At 47.8% G+C, this 5,000-nt stretch overlaps 1 protein-coding gene across 2 annotated transcripts in view; it reads right to left on the minus strand.

The window, feature by feature from the left end:
* ap2m1b (adaptor related protein complex 2 subunit mu 1b) overlaps window positions 1-5,000 on the minus strand; it is a 38,729-nt gene that overhangs the window by 24,628 nt on the left and 9,101 nt on the right. The window lies entirely within an intron of this gene.

Genomic DNA, 5,000 nt, shown 5'->3' on the forward strand with positions numbered 1-5,000 from the left:
AGAGAAACTGAGAGAAACTGAGAGACACTGAGAGACACTGAAAGAGAAACTGAGAGAAACTGAGAGACATTGAGAGACACTGAAAGAGAAACTGAGAGAGACACTGAGAGAGACACTGAGAGACACTGAGAGAGACACTGAGAGAGAAACTGAGAGAGACACTGAGAGAGACACTGAGAGACACTGAGAGAGACACTGAGAGAGAAACTGAGAGAGACACTGAGAGAGACACTGAGAGACACTGAGAGAGACACTGAGAAACACTGAGAGAGACACTGAGAGACACTGAGAGAGACACTGAGAGAGACACTGAGAGAGATACTGAGAGAGACACTGAGAGAGACACTGAGAGAGACTGAGAGACACTGAGAGACACTGAGAGAGACTGAGAGACACTGAGAGAGAAACTGCGAGAAACTGAGAGACACTGAAAGAGAAACTGAGAGAGACACTGAGAGAGACACTGAGAGAGAAACTGAGAGACACTGAGAGAGACACTGAGAGAGAAACTGGGAGAGACTGAGAGACTGAGAGACACTGAGAGAGAAACTGAGAGAGACTGAGAGACACTGAGAGAGACACTGAGAGAGACTGAGAGAGACACTGAGAGAGACACTGAGAGAGACTGAGAGACACTGAGAGAGACACTGAGAGAGACACTGAGAGAGAAACTGAGAGAGACACTGAGAGAGACACTGAGAGACACTGAGAGAGACACTGAGAGAGAAACTGAGAGAGACACTGAGAGAGACACTGAGAGAGACACTGAGAGAGAAACTGAGAGACACTGAGAGAGACACTGAGAGAGAAACTGAGAGAGACACTGAGAGAGACACTGAGAGACACGGAGAGAGACACTGAGAGAGACACAGAGAGAGAGACACTGAGAGAGACACTGAGAGAGAGACACTGAGAGAGACACTGAGAAACACTGAGAGAGACTGAGAGAGACACTGAGAAACACTGAGAGAGACACTGAGAGAGACACTGAGAGAGACACTGAGAGAGAGACACTGAGAGAGACACTGAGAGAGAGACACTGAGAGAGACACTGAGAGACAGACACTGAGAGAGAGACACTGAGAGAGACACTGAGAAACACTGAGAGAGAGACTGAGAGAGACACTGAGAGAGAGACACTGAGAGAGAGACACTGAGAAACACTGAGAGAGACACTGAGAGAGACACTGAGAGAGAGACACTGAGAGAGACACTGAGAAACACTGAGAAACACTGAGAGAGAGACTGAGAGAGACACTGAGAGAGAGACACAGAGAGAGACACTGAGAGAGACACTGAGAGAGACACTGAGAGAGACACTGAGAGAGACACTGAGAGAGAAACTGGGAGAGACTGAGAGACTGAGAGACACTGAGAGAGAAACTGAGAGAGACTGAGAGACTGAGAGACACTGAGAGAGACACTGAGAGAGACTGAGAGACACTGAGAGAGACACTGAGAGAGACACTGAGAGAGACTGAGAGACACTGAGAGAGACACTGAGAGAGACACTGAGAGAGAAACTGAGAGAGACACTGAGAGAGACACTGAGAGACACTGAGAGAGACACTGAGAGAGAAACTGAGAGAGACACTGAGAGAGACACTGAGAGAGACACTGAGAGAGAAACTGAGAGACACTGAGAGAGACACTGAGAGAGAAACTGAGAGAGACACTGAGAGAGACACTGAGAGACACGGAGAGAGACACTGAGAGAGACACAGAGAGAGAGACACTGAGAGAGACACTGAGAGAGAGACACTGAGAGAGACACTGAGAAACACTGAGAGAGACTGAGAGAGACACTGAGAAACACTGAGAGAGACACTGAGAGAGACACTGAGAGAGACACTGAGAGAGAGACACTGAGAGAGACACTGAGAGAGAGACACTGAGAGAGACACTGAGAGACAGACACTGAGAGAGAGACACTGAGAGAGACACTGAGAGAGAGACACTGAGAGACAGACACTGAGAGAGAGACACTGAGAGAGACACTGAGAAACACTGAGATAGACACTGAGAGAGACACTGAGAGAGAGACACTGAGAGAGACACTGAGAAACACTGAGAGAGAGACTGAGAGAGACACTGAGAGAGAGACACTGAGAGAGACACTGAGAAACACTGAGAGAGACTGAGAGAGAGACTGAGAGAGATACTGAGAGAGACACTGAGAGAGAGACACCGAGAGAGACACTGAGAGAGAGACACTGAGAGAGACACTGAGAAACACTGAGAGAGACTGAGAGAGACACTGAGAGAGAAACTGAGAGAGACACTGAGAGAGACACTGAGAGAGACACTGAGAGAGACACTGAGAGACACTGAGAGAGACACTGAGAAACACTGAGAGAGACACTGAGACAGACACTGAGAGAAAGACACTGAGAGAGACACAGAGAAACACTGAGAGAGACACTGAGAGAGACACTGAGAAACACAGAGAGACACTGAGAGAGACACTGAGAGAGAAACTGAGAAACACAGAGAGACACTGAGAGAGACACTGAGAGACACTGAGAGACACTGAGAGAGACTGAGAGACACTGAGAGAGAAACTGAGAGAAACTGAGAGACACTGAGAGAGAAACTGAGAGAGACACTGAGAGAGACACTGAGAGAGACACTGAGAGACACTGAGAGAGACACTGAGAGAGAAACTGAGAGAGACACTGAGAGAGACACTGAGAGAGACACTGAGAAACACTGAGAGAGACACTGAGAGAGACACAGAGAGATACTGAGAGAGAAACTGAGAGACACTGAGAGAGACACTGAGAAACACTGAGAGAGACACTGAGAGAGACACTGAGAGACACTGAGAGAGACACTGAGAGACACTGAGAGAGACACTGAGAGAGAAACTGAGAGAGACACTGAGAGAGAAACTGAGAGACACTGAGAGAGACACTGAGAAACACTGAGAGAGACACTGAGAGAGATACTGAGAGAAACACTGAGAGAGACACTGAGAGAGACACTGAGAGACACTGAGAGAGACACTGAGAGAGACACTGAGAGAGAAACTGAGAGAGACACAGAGAGAAACTGAGAGACACTGAGAGAGACACTGAGAGAGACACTGAGAGAGAAACTGAGAGAGATACTGAGAGAGACACTGAGAGACACTGAGAAACACTGAGAGAGACACTGAGAGAGACACTGAGACAGAGACACTGAGAGAGACACTGAGAGAGAGACACTGAGAGAGACACTGAGAAACACTGAGAGAGACTGAGAGAGACACTGAGAAACACTGAGAGAGACACTGAGACAGAGACACTGAGAGAGACACTGAGAAACACTGAGAGAGACACTGAGAGAGAAACTGAGAGACACTGAGAGAGACACTGAGAGAGACACTGAGAGAGACACTGAGAGACACTGAGAGAGACACTGAGAGAGACACTGAGAGAGAAACTGAGAGACACTGAGAGAGACACTGAGAGAGACACTGAGAAACACTGAGAGAGACACTGAGAGAGAAACTGAGAGAGACACTGAGAGAGACACTGAGAAACACTGAGAGAGACACTGAAAGAGAAACTGAGAAACACTGAGAGAGACACTGAGAGAGAAACTGAGAGACACTGAGAGAGACACTGAGAGAGACACTGAGAGACACTGAGAGAGACACTGAGAAACACTGAGAGAGACACTGAGAGAGAAACTGAGAGACACTGAGAGAGAAACTGAGAGACACTGAGAGAGAAACTGAGAGACACTGAGAGAGACACTGAGAGAGACACTGAGAAACACTGAGAGAGACACTGAGAGAGAAACTGAGAGACACTGAGAGAGACACTGAGAGAGACACTGAGAAACACTGAGAGAGACACTGAAAGAGAAACTGAGAAACACTGAGAGAGACACTGAGAGAGAAACTGAGAGAGACACTGAGAGACACTGAGAGAGACACTGAGAAACACTGAGAGAGACACTGAGAGAGACACTGAGAGAGACACAGAGAAACACTGAGAGAGACACTGAGAGAGACACTGAGAAACACAGAGAGACACTGAGAGAGACACTGAGAGACACTGAGAGAGACACTGAGAGAGAGACACTGAGAGACACTGAGAGAGAAACTGAGAGACACTGAGAGAGAAACTGAGAGAGACACTGAGAGAGACACTGAGAGACACTGAGAGAGAAACTGAGAGAGACACTGAGAGAGACACTGAGAGAGAAACTGAGAGACACTGAGAGAGACACTGAGAGACTGAGAGAGACACTGAGAGACTGAGAGAGACACTGAGAGACTGAGAGAGACACTGAGAGAGACACTGAGAGAGACACTGAGAGAGATACTGAGAGAGATACTGAGAGAGACACTGAGAGACACTGAGAAACACTGAGAGAGACACTGAGACAGAGACACTGAGAGAGACACTGAGACAGAGACACTGAGAGAGACACTGAGAGAGAGACACTGAGAGAGACACTGAGAAACACTGAGAGAGACACTGAGAGACACTGAGAAACACTGAGAGAGACACTGAGACAGAGACACTGAGAGAGACACTGAGAGAGAGACACTGAGAGAGACACTGAGAAACACTGAGAGAGACACTGAGAGAGAAACTGAGAGACACTGAGAGAGACACTGAGAGAGACACTGAGAGACACTGAGAGAGACACTGAGAGAGACACTGAGAGAGAAACTGAGAGACACTGAGAGAGACACTGAGAGAGACACTGAGAAACACTGAGAGAGACACTGAGAGAGAAACTGAGAGACAAACTGAGAGACACTGAGAGAGACACTGAGAGAGACACTGAGAAACACTGAGAGAGACACTGAAAGAGAAACTGAGAAACACTGAGAGAGACACTGAGAGAGAAACTGAGAGACACTGAGAGAGACACTGAGAGAGACACTGAGAGACACTGAGAGAGACACTGAGAAACACTGAGAGAGACACTGAGAGAGAAACTGAGAGACACTGAGAGAGACACTGAGAGAGACACTGAGAAACACTGAGAGAGACACTGAG

Source organism: Labrus mixtus, chromosome 9, assembly GCF_963584025.1.
Source record: "Labrus mixtus chromosome 9, fLabMix1.1, whole genome shotgun sequence".
Taxonomy (NCBI): domain Eukaryota; kingdom Metazoa; phylum Chordata; class Actinopteri; order Labriformes; family Labridae; genus Labrus; species Labrus mixtus.